We start from the raw sequence: 13,317 nt of genomic DNA on the forward strand, positions 1-13,317 counted from the left end.
TTACAAGTGATTTGAGAGGCTAAAGAACCTATGAAGAGGCTGAGCTTACACAGGAATTCAGGTCTTCCTCTGTGACTCTAGGTTTTTCCTCTCTATGCTGTCCCCGCACCCCTGCAAATTCTCACATGCCTTTAGAATGCCTTTGACAAATAAGTACCCCTCCCCAAACACATACCATGAAAATCCCTATTTATCATTCTAGGGAACCTGAATTCCATGTGGAAGTTTCTTGTTCTCACTTTTAAGCTCCTAGTGCCCACTTCTCCATGCCTCCTGTTTTACAAGGTCTACCTGTCTCTGAAGCCACACTCACAACCGCTTAGCTCTCCTCACCTCCCTAAATGCACTGTACTCCACGACTGAGACCTGGACTGAATACTCAGACTCCACCCCCTATTCTCCCCACCACAAGACAGACAGCACTGTACTGCAGTCGCCTCTATCAACGGAAGAGGTAACCGGAACCCAGCAAGGCTGTCCTCTCACAACAGGAAGTGCTGGACCCCCACACCTCTACTCAGGGTTCTTGCTCCCAGAACTCTTTGCACCACCTGTGTGTGGTTCCTACATCATGTCACACGTGATTTTTTTTTCATCTCCTAGTGAGTCTATCAGTCCAGCCCATTTCTTCACTCCTTCCAGTTAAATACCTCACTCTGTTTTATCTTAGTCAAGCTGCCTGATGGAGCCCCATGTCCCCGAGTCCTGCCTGGTAAACTCTTCTTCCCTATGTCAGCTCAGACATCAGCTCCTCTGTGAGCCCTTCCCAGGCACAGTGAATCCCTTCTCCTTCATGGTTCCTGCAGCTTGTTTATTATAGCGCTTAACACACCATGTCATTGGAAATCTAGCCTAGTTCCTAAACACAAGCATTTTAACTTTTGGGATACTTTCAAGTCAACTTTGCAATCTGTAGTCTCTAGCCCAGAGGCTGGCACACAGGAAATGTTCAATAAATATCCCCGGAGCATTGCTTGTATAGATAGACCTGTGGAGGAGAACTAGAACCAAACAGTAGAAGGTTCCACTTCCTCAGAGGCAGAGGGAACAACTTCTTTCCTCAGTGGAGCCCCACTGTATCTACAGTCACAGCGCTGCAAACACAGCACGAGCCACCCTGGGCTAGGGTCAGCTCCCAGTTCCGGGAGATTCCTAAGCTTGGGATAATGATGTGCTGGCGGAGAGTTGGGGCTCAGGCTGCACTAGATGTTCTGAGGTCCCCTCTACTCCAAAGACCATAGTCCTGTGATGAGGGAGAAGTTGGTTAGAAGATCAAAAGACAGGTAGGAAAAGGTGTGGACAGAGAAAGGTGGAGGTGAAAGAGCCACAAGCCAGAAGATAAAGATTTAGTGAGGAAAGGGAGGCTGAAAACTGGGGAAAGAGAGGAGACTGGAGGGACTGGCAAGAAGGACAAAGAGAGGCAGAAAAGTGCGTGGACACTGAGCATGATCAGATTCCCAATATCCCGTGCCCATAAGCACAAAGTCATCCAGAAAACTAAAACTGAAATGCTGAAAGCTGCTGCTCTTGAAAATCAGTCCAAAATGGATTTAATGCCTCTCCCGCCCAAACAGGAAACTAAATCCTCAGAAAATCAACTGCAGCTGACAAAAACCAAGACCCAGAAGAACACAGTTACAGCACTTACTGCCTGGCGCCATCTGGTCCTCCCCATGTGCCATGGGCTGGCCAGCCCTGAGTCAGCACGCCGGAGCATCAGTCTTTAAGCAGCAAGGAGCCAGGGAGGGCAGCCCACTTCCCAGCTCTGGTGACCTAATGGCTCCATAATCCGTCTACCCTCTTCACCCAAAACTTACTGCACGTTACAGGTGGTGACACTGCAGGCTGAACTCTGGGACCAGACCGACCTCTGAACAGGAAATAACAGGAGACCTGCAGTCCTGTCACCTTGGGGCTACACATTGTGCTGTAACTTCATACCCTTATTCTTATCAACCAGCAACCATCTGGTGCCCCCAGCAATGCTTATCGAGTGTCACACCAGGGCTTAAATCTGTACCTATAACTAAACTACATTATGATGAATAAGTTACTTAATGTTTGTACCTTAGTTGTCTAATCTGTGAAATGGGGTTAATGATGATAATAAACTTCATATGGTGATTTGATGACTAAATGAGAAAATACACAGTGACCATCCAGTAAAACATCTATTCTCTCAACCTTTCCTAAAAATCAAATGGAATATGTCTGTAACTTTTAGAAAAGAGTATATCTGGTATGCCACTATAAAAATATTTAGCTCTTGTGTCTTGTGAGGCAATGGGTAACTGAGAAAGTCCTTATTCAAAAAAATAAAATAATAAATTGTAGCCAAAAGAATAGGATCCTGAGTGTCACAGAGTACCCAGAGTACTGAATCAGGTCCTTCATATGGATTATCATATCAGTTCCTCAAAATAACCCAGTTAGGTTAAATAGCCCCATTGGCAATAAGGAGACCAAAGCTCAGAAAGATTAAATCATTTTTCAAAAGAGTGGCAGGGCCTGGGTTCAAACCCAGGCTGTCCATCTCCAGTGTCCATAACACACTGCATCCAGGAATGGCGTTTTCTTTCCCCATCCCTTGTGCCCCTTCCTCTCACACTCAGGCCTGCTTTGCCCGCCATTGTCTTCCCTAGGCCTGTTGCCCTGCCAGATTCTCCTTCCAGGGCCATGCCCTGGCACCCTGCCCCAATCCCCTGGTAAATGCCCCATCAGTCTATCAAGGCACCTGCCTGGCATCTCCTGTTCCATGCTTCACCACTGCAGAGGCCAGCCTGCCTTTTTATTGCCAGCTCCAGAAACCGACCCCCATCACCACCACAGAGGTTAACCTCTGCATCTTGCTGTCCACAGCAGGTCTGTCCTGCCCCTGATAGAACTGGTTTTCATGTACACTGAGATACCTAAATGCATCCCCAGGAGTGTGACTGACCCACTGGCTGAATCAGCTTCCTCTCTGCAGATACCTAACTTGTGAGAACCCCGATCCTACAATGCACTTCATCTTCACATATCACGTCACTCACATATCAAGGTGATTTGACTGTACAGAAAGGGAGCCCTCAGCCCTGGGTCTGGCACTCTTTGGGCTCCAACCCTCTGAAAGTAGGGATTCCAGCTGGGAGAGCAAAGGTGCTGGGGTTTCCTTTATCTCACAGCTCTGCACCATCCTTGTTCCCCCACGGCAAGGCCTGCTTTCACATCTGCACCCTAACCAGCATGTGAACCTACATTCTGACAGCTGACACAGAATGCAGGTTCACACACAGGTCAGGATGTGTGTGTGTGTGTGTGCACATGTGAGTGTGTTTAACAGCCTGCAATGGTCCTGCTCACTCTCTCTGGGCTCAGGTTAACCCATATCACCACACAGGACAGAGGGAGGGCCTGGAGAGGGCTGGGCAGAGAATAAAGACACAGACAAGGACTCAGTGACGGTGGCCACTGAAGCAGTTTCATTTCCACAACACTCCTTCAATCGATTGTTTCAACTCCAACTCCGCAGAGTTGAAGGGGGGGGGGGACTGTCGTGGGAGGGACACTGAGGAAGTGGTCAGAGGATGGCAGGAAGCGCTTCCTTTCATGGGTCTCAGGGGCAGAAGCTAAGCATTATGACTTTTCGGTTCAAACATCTCTTCTCCTGTCCCACAGCCCCTTTCTCCAGTTTATAGACACGTATTTTCTGTGTTCTCCATTTTTTTTCACATCTTTCTGGACTTATGTGCTGTCTTCCCTCCTGAAGAGAGATCCCCGTGCTCAAGGTCACGGAGCTGGAACTGAAATTCATCTTAGCATCCAGCCATCCGTTCATTCTCTTTCTTTCACTCTGTATCTACAATGTGTCTGTACCAGGCATGGGCCTGCCTTGGGTTTCAACACAGTGTGATCATCCAGTATAACTTCTTAGTTGTCCAGTTGGAAATCTGAGATAAAAGACCTTTCCAAACTGAAATGAGCATCATGGCTGGCAGTATTTCATTTCCATTAATGAAATATCTCAGAATGATTAAACATGAAATAGACACAATTTCCTGTTTCCTGTGCACAAACGTCTCTCTCCCTCCCTGTCTCATATCCTCCGTGTTTAGGCACGCTGGGGGCATCTGCTCATTCTTGTGGGTAGTTTCACGTCACAAGGTCAGTGGACAATTGATAGTTGGTTGACTATGTCCCAGAAACTAAGTCTAGCCCACATTGGATCTGAAGATGTCCATGACTTAGTGACATCTCTTGTCCTGAAAGAAGTGTTGAGCATTATTGTCACTAACACTCCTCTTCTTGAATCAAGCAGGGAGATGTTTTTAAAATTTAATCCTGCAGTGCCTAAGTTTTGCCATATACAAATATGGAGGAGGTTTAACCCAGAGTCTTATAGACTTGAATGTCAGCCCAAAATCAAATACTTTAGAAAGTGCAGTACACTATAGAAATAAAACATCCAAAACCTAACATTAGAGATAAGAGAACTGAAACCCAAAAAAGAAGTGAATTACTCCATAATTAAGAGCATTATGGATTTTGAGTGTCTACCAAAAATCAAATACTTCAGAAATAAAGTGGAGTACCCTAGAGAGAAAATGTCCAAAACTTAACATTTATAGATGAGAAAACTGAAGCCCAGGAAAGAAGTGAATTACTCAGTCTCACACAGGTTGTGAATGGCAGAGACAGGGCCAAAACCTCCAGTCTCCCAGCATTCATCAAGGCCAGGTACATCTGACTACAGGCTCCAAACACCCTGATCACCCTGGAGATGGGGCTCAAACCACATGACATATTGGTTCCATTCAGATAAATCTATGATGATCTTTTGTTCACAGACGGTTTTAGAAACTTTGTTTGTCCTTAATAAGAAGCAGAGATTGTGCTTCTTGATTATTTCACTGGATTGGAAAAAAAAATGAAATGGTATTTACCCTCTTGATGAACACTCTCTACAAGAAAATATCCAACTTTCTTTAAAAAAAAAAAAAAAAAAAAAAAGCTCTTAAATGGAACCAGGAGGGTACTGAGGAATGGGAGATGCAATTTTAGGAGCCCAGCCCTTAAAGCTTAGATGGAAAGGCATGTTTCTATAGGAACACTCTTGCATGTAGGAAGGATGCAGAAATCATTACAGAGTGTCTATGCTTGTTCACTGTAATGTAAATTACCCTGTAATCATCATCCCATTTTTGGTAACAACAATCCAATTTTCTTTGAGAAATTTTCCACCCTCTCTGTCTCTGTTGTTCAGTTGTAGCTGCTTCCACCCAGATGCCATCCTGCTCCAGGGATGGACTCAGGACTCAGACTTGGTCAGTAAACCATGAGTTTTAGTGGCCTTAGTGACTGGGTCAGAGCTGGCCAAGTGCCCCAAGCTAGGCCATTACTGAGCAGCTCTGGAACCTTTCTGGAGCTTTTAGGAAAGAAGTATCTTGCTCTTCAGGGCTTATCCGTAACACAGAGAGGAGGCCTAGACCTGCTTCTCTAGTCATCTATGTGGTAGTGTCTGAGAGCAAAGCTGAGAGAGGGGCAAAGGTAAGTACCTGAGGATATTACCAGAGTATCTGAATCTAGGGGGCCTTACTCTTGGAGATCTATTCCTAAATTTTATAAACTGCAAGGGCCATAAAATTTTCTTTGTTTCTAAGTCTTAGCCTGTTTGAGTTGGGTTTCTGTCACTTAAAACCAAAAGAGACCTAATAAACCCATAACAACGAGGGTGGAGGAATGGACAGGCTTGGGAGCAGAGGAAATATTTCCTTGAGGAGGTTAACTCTGGGATGGGACTTGAAGAATTATCTCCACTGATTTAATTTGATGTCTTAAAAAAAGTTTGGGTCCATTCAACTGAACGTTCATATGAAGCAAGTAAACAATTCAAGAGAAAGTGCAAATCTCTGTGACTGCTTAAAGAGAGTAAGAGCTTTAATGAAAGGGCAGTGACAATGTTTGGGGCAACTGGCCTAAGTCTTGGCAGTCCGTGAGAAGAAGAAAGGTCAACACTACCCAAAAAATTAGGGCTGCCGGGTGGCAGAGCAGAGCTCACCAGGAGAGCAGGGCTCATCCTGAGCTGACAGAGAGACCTCCACCCACCTAACCTTCCAGTGAAATTCAGTGTGAGAACATGAAACTGCTTTTGATGAGGTTTCACCTCCTCTAACTCCCACAATGCTTTCCAGGTCCCCAGCACATAATTTGTATTTTAGAGGCACCTAAAGACGTCTGAATCAGGGTTCATCATCAGTCCCATTTTCTCTGTTGCTCAAACCCCAAGGTTTTTTTGTTTGTTTGTTTATAAAAGCTATCCCCGATCTCAAGTCCTTCCTTTTCCATGACTTCTGTCCCTCCCTGTGTTTATCCAGAACAAACAGGGTGGACATAAGTCCTTTGACAAAAGCACAACATTAGACCTTCAGGACTGATTGCAATCCTACTTTTTGGGCAGATGGCTTGAATTCTCATTGCCCCTCCTGATTGATTTCCTGATGATCATCAGCCCCGCCCCACCCCACCTCACCCCCCCACATCTGAATGAAAGAAAAAACAAATTAGACTGAGGTGCCACCATAAAGCCAGGAGCCGATCAGTCATGCCATCAATACCTCTGAGCACCTGGCACCACAAACCACTGTGGGAATAAAGTGGAACACAAGCTACACCCTGTCCTCAGGGAATTTACACAGTAAACCACCAGTGGGGATCTTGTTTGTAGCTCTCAGATTATAAAATGGCTATAAAAGTTGCGGGCAGTCAAAAGACTTCACAGTGATGTCATGATGTCATCTATTAGTAGTTATGATTTCATAAAATACTAATTTAAAAAATATATATATAATGTGGATGTATGTACAGATATGTTTGTATATACTTATATATCACATAGAGCATTCGTTCTATTGAATATTCCTAATAATTAAACAATGTCAAATTGTAAAAAAAAAAAGATACATTTCTGAAGCCATGTCATGACATGTGTTCTACCAACCTCATTTATTTGAAACGTATTTAAAAGATCTCCATCTCCTTCCCTGAATGTGGCCAGTGTTGGTGGTCGGTTACAGCCGTGGGCCAGGGAAAGGAGCACGTCTCGGAGCCCCTTGTTTCCTCTCTTGATCACTGAGCTTCTACGTGCGGCACCCTCACCACCCACCTCAGGGAGGCAGATAGAGCAAGCCAGTCCTCCAGCTCAGGTTCCTCGTGGTCAGAAAAGCTGTGTTGAGGCAGAGAAGTCCTCATGTAACAGTAATTGCATTATAAGTGTGATAAACATTCTAGACACCTTCAAATTAGTGTTGTATTAAAAAGGAGGTTAAATCCTACTTGGACTGAGGGTGGAGGAATGGACAGAGCTGGGAGCAGAGGAAGTACTTCATTGAGGAGGTTTACTCTGACATGGGACTTGAAGAATTATCTTCACTCATTTAACTTGATTTTTTTTTTTTTTAAAGTTTGGGTGCATTCAGCTTAAAGCTCATAGAAAGCAAATAAACAACTGAAGAGAAGGAAACTGCAGATTTGATCTGTGACCCGAATCTCCCTTGCTCAGTGTGACCAGAACCCCTGCGCAGTCCTGCCAGCCTGGCTCTGCCTGTTCCCCAAGCAGTGAGGTCAGTGGCAGCTGCAACTCCGACTGTCCCACCCACGACCAGCCCTCCTCTTCCAAGGTAAGGCACACACAAGTAATGCCCATCGGTGAGCCTTTCCCCAATACCACCCTTTCAGGGCACAAGCTTCCCAGCCAGCTGCCCAGTTGCCCAAGGCTACTCCTTCCTCCTCCCATAACCTGGGGTTCAAGCCTGGTCACTTTCTTCTGGGGTGGCTCTGACACAGCTTGAAAGTCAGGGTTTCCAGAGATGAGACACATCAGAGGCTGCCCTGCCCACAGCCCTCTGTGGTCTGGCTCCAGATCTCAGGTGTTCCAGAGTGCAGTGGAACAAGTGTGTACTCCGCTCAAGAAACAGAAAATCAGCCCTCACCTTGTTCCAGGGGTGGCAGCACACGGGCAGAGGGAGCCCCAACCCTGGGTCTTCTAGAAAACCGAGCCAGCCTCTAGGCACCAGCACTGGGGTTCTCAGAACTTTAGACAAAGGAGACTTTAACCACGGAAACTCAGGCGGCAGCAGCCAGATGCAGCCACAGCGCAGAGCAAGTCAGACACGCTGGTCAGAGGTGGAGCTGTGCCAGGAGCCGCCTCGGGGTTTGAGGCTTGTCAGTCACAAATACACATCCTGTTTACCTAAGTCATACAGTGTAAGTACACATGGTGAAGTCCCAGCCTGTTGGCACAGGACATACATTCTTCATCTTATGTGTGTGGATATGTGTATGAATATGCAAATATGAATGTACAAATATGATATGTGAATGTGCAAACATGATGGGTATACTAGTATCTGTTTCACAACCAGGTAAAGTCAGCTTTGCTGCCTTTGACTCACTGATAATAAAGACAGTATTTTACACTCATTAAGAAGCTGCCCCTAAACCAAAGAACACAAACAATCTGTGTCCTTTAACTTGGTTTTCTAGGTAACCACATGCACCATTCTGTTTTGACAGCAGAAAAAAATGCTTTTCTTACTGGGAAATGGCATGAAGAAAAGAGAGCAGGAAGATTCTCCTCCCACCCAGCAACTCCCTTACTAAAGACCTTCACAAAGATGTCCCTTTGATTGTCAAATATTTATAAAATATTCAAGAAATACTGAAGCCCTCGAACAATTACAGACTATCTGGTGAGATACTGAAAAGTAATTATATACTTAAACTTTGTGGTGAGAGCAGGGACTGGTGCCACAGAAACCAGGATGAGGGTCACCAATGTCCCATGGGCAGGGTGGGGGTCAGAGAAGATATTTCAGAGGTTGTGATGCTCATTAGGTCTCAAGCAGCTAAGCCCCAAGGAAGGGAGAGTCATTCCCAGCAGACACAGAGCAGAAGAGGAAAGCAAGGCGCGTTCTGCAAGCTGCCAGGCAGGAGCTCACCCTGCTGTGATTTCCCATATGGTACTTGGCGCCATCTGCCATATTTTACCTTCACTTGTGTATTGTCTGTCTCCCTCAACTAGAACATAAGCCCACACTGATGGCAGGGACTTTGTTCTCTGCTATACACTCAGCATCTAGAACATGCTTAGAATGTAGTAGGAATCATAAATACTTGCTGAATACATGAACGCTGGCAGGAGTATGAAATGAAACTAGACAGTCAGGCAGAGTAGCCCGCGCCTGCGTGAGGGTCTTGTGTGCTCTGCTAGTGAGTGTGGACATGAACTTTGAGACTTAGCGCATTTACAAACTGGCAGCCCATAATTTACAGACCGCTCATACAGCTGAATATCAAAAACACAAACAACTCAATCAAAAAATTGGCAGAAGACCTAAATGGACATTTCTCCAAAGAAGACATACAGATGGACAAGAGGTACATGAAAAGACATTCAACCTCTCTAATTATCAGAGATGCAAGTCAAATCTACAGTGAGGTATCACCTCACATCAGTCAGAATGGCCATCATCAAAGTCTACAAACAATAAATGCTGGAGAGGGTATGGAGAAAAGGGAACCCTTTTACACCATTAATGAGAGTGTAAATCGGTGCAGTCACTGTGAAGAACAGTATGGAGGTAAAAATAGGGCTACCATGCATGTTTGCATGCTAAGTCACTACAGTCATGTCCGACTCTGTGACCCTATGGACTATGTAGTCTGCCAGGCTCCTTTGTCTGTGAGATTCTCCAGGCAAGAGTACTAGAGTGCGGGGAGCCAGCCTGACTGCTCAGGCTCCTTCTTGGCTCTGAGAGAGATCAAGAGGTCCCTCTCTGTCCCGCCACCCCTGATTTATTAAAGCACAGGTTGGCCTTTCTCACCTCCCTCAAGGAAATTGCTGTAGCGATCTTTCACCTGTTTTCCTGGTGCTGATAAACTCGTCATGATTGAAGCCTGTTTTCTATCTAGTTAATGTTCTATTGATCTTAATCATGTTGGGCGCTAGGGTAATGCTTTACTGATCTTAAGTGGAGGAATTTAAAACATCTGTGCCTGTAGCTCTGCACATATGCAAACCTTTGATCTATTAGTAACTCCTGTTAGCATATATATAGGTGTGGTATTCTTCAATAAAGTTGGCAGAGTCAGACACAAGCTGACTCTGTCCCTCTCAGCCCCATCTTTCTAAGTCTTTCTGAGTCTTATTTTTCTTAGGTACTCTGGTAATTGCGTTCTCGACCAGTTCGTTTGCCGGCAGGCTCTGGCACTAGAGTGGGCCACCTTGCCCTCCTCTGTTGGAGTCGCACAGAAATAATTCTCACAAACACACAGGATTATGAGAGACAGTGCAGGGATAGCTCATGAAAGAGTAATTCCCTGACGAAACTGCTGAGGGTATATTTATTAGAAGCTTATCTGACAGCTCAGTGGAGTATCACAAAGACCAGAAATCAGGAACAAAGGCAAACATCTGAGGGAAATGAAATGCATGTGTACACTACTTCCTTGAGCTAGCAAAGGATTATGTGGGAATCATAAGGAGTTGTTTCTGTGTGCAGACCAACATCTGTAGTGGGCTAATATGTTGGCCAAAATGTTTGTCTTAGGGGCATGAGAATGGCTACACAAGAAAGAGCACAGCTACAAGATAGCCGTATCGGGAAGCTTCCATAAGCCTCTTATCAGAGGGCAGACAGAATGAAAACTACAATCACAGAAAACTAACCAAACTGATCACATGGATCACAGCCTTGTCTAACTCAATGAAACTGAGCCATGTTGTATAGGGCCACCCAAGATAGATGGGTCACAGTGGAGAGTTCTGACAAAATAAGATCCACTGGAGAGGGGAATGGCAAACCACTTTAGTATTCTTGCCTTGAGAAATCCATGAACAGAATGAAAAGGCAAAAATATATGACACTGAAAAATGAACTCCCCAAGACGGTAGGTGCCCAATATGCTACTGGAGAAAAGTGGAGAAATAACTCCAGAAAGAATGAAGAGATCGGAGCCGAATTGAAAACAGCACCCAGTTGTAGATGTGACTGGTGATAGAAGCAAAGTCCAATGCTGTAAAGAACAATACTGCATAGGAACCTGGAATGTTAGGTCCATGAATCAAGGTAATTGGAAGCGGTCAAACAGGAGCTGGCAAGAGTGAACATCGACATTCTAGGAATCAGTGAATTAAAATGGACTGGAATGGGCAAATTTAATTCAGATGACTATTATATCTACTACTGTGGGCAAGAATCACTTAGAATAAATGGAATAGCCCTCACAGTCAACAAAAGAGTCCGAAAAGGAGTACATGGGTGCAATCTCAAAAATGAAAGAATGATCTCAGTTTGTTTTTAAGGCAAACCATTCAATATCATAGTAATCCAAATCTATGCCCTAACCAGTAATGCTGAAGAAGCTGAAGTTGAATGATTCTATGAAGACCTACAAGACCTTCTAGAACTAACACCCAAACAGATGTCCTTTTCATTATAGGGGACTGGAATGCAAAAGTAGAAAGTCAAGAAACACCTGGAGTAACAGGCAAATTTGACCTTGGAGTACAGAATTAAGCAGGGCAAAGGCTAACAGAGTTTTGCCAAGAGAACGTACTGGTCATAGCAAACACCCTCGTCTAACAACATAAGAGAAGACCCTACACATGGACATCACCAGATGCTCAATACAGAAATCAGCTTGATTACATTCTTTGCAGCAAAAGATGGAGATGCTCTATACAGTCAGCAAAAACAAGACCAGGAGCTGAGTGTGGTTCAGATCATGATCTCCATATTGTAAAATTCAGACATAAATTGAGGAAAGTAAGGAAAACCACTAGGAAAACCATACCACATTCAGGTATGACCTAAATCAAATCCCTTACAATTATATGGTGGAAGTGACAAATAGATTCAAGGGATTAGATTTGATAGACAGAGTACCTGAAAAACTATGGACAGACATTCATGACATTGTACAGGAGGCAGTGATCAAGACCATCCCCAAGAAGAATAAATGCAAAAAGGCAAAATGGTTGTCTGAGGAGGCCTTACAAATAGCTGAAAAAAAAAGAGAAGCAAAAGGTGGAGAAAAGGAAAGATACACGCATCTGAATGCACAGTTCCAAAGAATAGCAAGGAGAGATAAGAAAGCCTTCCTCAGTGATCAATGCAAAGAAATAGAGGACCACAATAGAATGGGAAAGACTAGAGATCTCTTCAAAAAAATTAGAGATACTAAGGGAATATTTCATGCAAAGATGGGCACAATAAAGGACAGAAACAGTATGGACTTAATCGAAGTAGAAGATATTAAGAAGAGGTGACAAGAATACACAGAAGAACTGTACAAAAAAGATCATCATGACCCAGATAACCACAATGGTGTGATCACTCACCTAGAGTCAGACATCCTAGAGTGCAGAGTCAAGTAGGCCTTAGGAGGCATCACTACAAACAAAACTAATGGGGGTGATGGGATTCCAGCTGAGCTATTTCAAATCCTAAATTATGATGCTGTGAAAGTGCTGCACTCAATATGCCAGCAAATTTGGAAAACTCAGCAGTGGTCACAGGACTGGAAAAAGTCTGTTTTTATTCCCATTCCAAAGAAAGGTAATGCCAAAGAATGTTCAAACTACCGCACAATTGCACTCATCTCACATGCTTGCAAAGTGATGCTCAAAATTCTCTAAGCAAGATTGCAACAGTACATGAACTGAGAATTTCCAGATATTCAAGCTGGATTTAGAAAAGGCAGAGGAACCAGAGATCAAATTGCCAACACCCGCTGGATCATAGGAAAGCAAGACAATTCCAGAAAAACATCTACTTCACTTTATTGACTACGCCAAAGCCTTTACCTCTGTGGATCACAACAATTTGAGGAAAATTCTTCATGAGATGGGTATATCAGACCACCTTACCTGCCTGCTGAGAAATCTGTATGCAGGTCACGAAGCAATCGTTAGAATAGGACATGGAACAATGGGCTGGTTCAAAATTGGGAAAGGAGTACTTCAAGGATGTATATTGTCACCCTGCTTATTTAACTTATATGCAGAGTACATCAAGGAAAATGCTGGGCTGGATGAAGCACAAGCTGGAATCAAGATTGCTGGGAGAAATATCAATAACCTCAGATGTACAGATGACACCACCCTTATGACAGAAAGCGAAGAGGAACTAAAGAGCCTCCCGATGAAGGTGAAAGAGGAGAGGGAAAAAGTTGACTTAACACTCAACATTCAAAAAACGAAGATCATGGCATCTGGTTCCATCACTTTATGGCAAATAGATGGGGATACAATGGAAATAGTGACAGACTTTATTTTCT

The 13,317-nt window shown here is 44.2% G+C and overlaps 1 protein-coding gene across 2 annotated transcripts in view; it reads right to left on the reverse strand.

The window, feature by feature from the left end:
* Positions 1–8,105, reverse strand: part of FASLG (Fas ligand) — a 43,580-nt gene extending 35,475 nt beyond the window's left edge. Inside the window, exon 1 of one of the 2 annotated variants that reach the window (XM_070474317.1) lies at positions 7,968–8,105. The gene's annotated coding sequence lies outside the window, so the exon portion shown is untranslated. Of the gene's footprint in view, positions 1–1,648; positions 1,864–7,967 lie in introns of those variants that run through there. The other variant, XM_020902523.2, reaches the window with a different exon arrangement.
* Positions 8,106–13,317: the final 5,212 nt, after the last annotated feature.

This window comes from Odocoileus virginianus, chromosome 11 (assembly GCF_023699985.2).
Source record: "Odocoileus virginianus isolate 20LAN1187 ecotype Illinois chromosome 11, Ovbor_1.2, whole genome shotgun sequence".
NCBI classification, from domain to species: domain Eukaryota; kingdom Metazoa; phylum Chordata; class Mammalia; order Artiodactyla; family Cervidae; genus Odocoileus; species Odocoileus virginianus.